Below are 2256 nucleotides of genomic sequence, written 5' to 3'. Positions count from 1 at the left end.
CCCCCCTCTCTCTCCCTTCCTCCATCTCCTCTCTGCCACGGTGGGATGTGAAGCGTAACATGGTGGTCTCCTGCTACTGCTTGTATTAACCCACTCACTGATAGTAGACTAGAGAGAGAGAGGAGAAGGACACGACAGCTAGGGCCCCAAACCCAGCCTGCTGCCCAGCCTCCTCTCCGGGTAATGGCCTACAGAAAAACCATTTCACGGCATGCCGAGCAAAGGAGAGTCGGGAATGAGAAATAAGTCAACCAGAAGGGAAGAGCCAGACACATCGGCTCCATAGACCAGAGCCCAATTCCCTATATGAAGAGCCAGACACATCCGCTCTATACACCCGAGCCCTATTCCCTATATGAAGAGCCAGACACATCGGCTCCATAGACCAGAGCCCTACTCCCTATATGAAGAGCCAGACACATCGGCTCTATAGACCAGAGCCCTATTCCCTATATGAAGAGCCAGACATATCGGCTCCACTGCCTGCTGGTTGTCTCAGACTCCTCCGTTTACCTTGGTTGTCTCCCATATGATACCCTATTCCCTATGTAGAACACTACTTTAGACCAGAGCCCTATTCCCTATATAGTGCACTACTTTAGACCAGAGCCCTATTCCCTATGTAGAACACTACTTTAGACCAGAGTCCTATTCCCTATATAGTGCACTACTTTAGACCAGAGTCCTATTCCCTATGTAGTACACTACTTTAGACCAGAGCCCTATTCCCTATATAGTGCACTACTTTAGACCAGAGTCCTATTCCCTATATAGAACACCACTTTAGACCAGAGTCCTATTCCCTATATAGAACACTACTTTAGACCAGAGTCCTATTCCCTATATAGAACACTACTTTAGACCAGAGTCCTATTCCCTATGTTGAACACTACTTTAGACCAGAGTCCTATTCCCTATATAGTGCACTACTATAGACCAGAGTCCTATTCCCTATATAGAACACTACTTTAGACCAGAGTCCTATTCCCTATATAGAACACTACTTTAGACCAGAGTCCTATTCCCAATATAGAACACTACTTTAGACCAGAGTCCTATTCCCTATATAGAACACTACTTTAGACCAGAGTCCTATTCCCTATATAGAACACTACTTTAGACCAGAGTCCTATTCCCTATATAGTGCACTACTATAGACCAGAGTCCTATTCCCTATATAGAACACTACTTTAGACCAGAGTCCTATTCCCTATATAGAACACTACTTTAGACCAGAGTCCTATTCCCAATATAGAACACTACTTTAGACCAGAGTCCTATTCCCTATATAGAACACTACTTTAGACCAGAGTCCTATTCCCTATATAGAACACTACTTTAGACCAGAGTCCTATTCCCTATATAGAACACTACTTTAGACCAGAGTCCTATTCCCTATATAGTACACTACTTTAGACCAGAGTCCTATTCCCTATATAGAACACTACTTTAGACCAGAGTCCTATTCCCTATGTAGAATACTACTTTAGACCAGAGTCCTATTCCCTATATAGAACACTACTTTAGACCAGAGTCCTATTCCCTATATAGAACACTACTTTAGACCAGAGTCCTATTCCCTATGTAGAACACTACTTTAGACCAGAGTCCTATTCCCTATATAGAACACTACTTTAGACCAGAGTCCTATTCCCTATGTTGAACACTACTTTAGACCAGAGTCCTATTCCCTATATAGAACACTACTTTAGACCAGAGTCCTATTCCCTATATAGAACACTACTTTAGACCAGAGTCCTATTCCCAATATAGAACACTACTTTAGACCAGAGTCCTATTCCCTATATAGAACACTACTTTAGACCAGAGCCCTATTCCCTATATAGAACACTACTTTAGACCAGAGTCCTATTCCCTATATAGAACACTACTTTAGACCAGAGCCCTATTCCCTATATAGAACACTACTTTAGACCAGAGCCCTATTCCCTATATAGAGCACTACTTTCGACCAGAGTCCTATTCCCTATATAGTGCACTACTTTAGACCAGAGTCCTATTCCCTATATAGTGCACTACTTTAGACCAGAGTCCTATTCCCTATATAGTGCACTACTTTAGACCAGAGTCCTATTCCCTATATAGAACACTACTTTTGACCAGAGTCCTATTCCCTATATAGTGCACTACTTTAGACCAGAGTCCTATTCCCTATATAGTGCACTACTTTAGACCAGAGTCCTATTCCCTATATAGAACACTACTTGCAACCCTTCTTCTTCTCTGTACAGAACC

This window comes from Oncorhynchus clarkii, chromosome 22 (genome assembly GCF_045791955.1).
Source record: "Oncorhynchus clarkii lewisi isolate Uvic-CL-2024 chromosome 22, UVic_Ocla_1.0, whole genome shotgun sequence".
NCBI lineage: Eukaryota > Metazoa > Chordata > Actinopteri > Salmoniformes > Salmonidae > Oncorhynchus > Oncorhynchus clarkii.
This window is presented reverse-complemented; position numbering follows the sequence as displayed.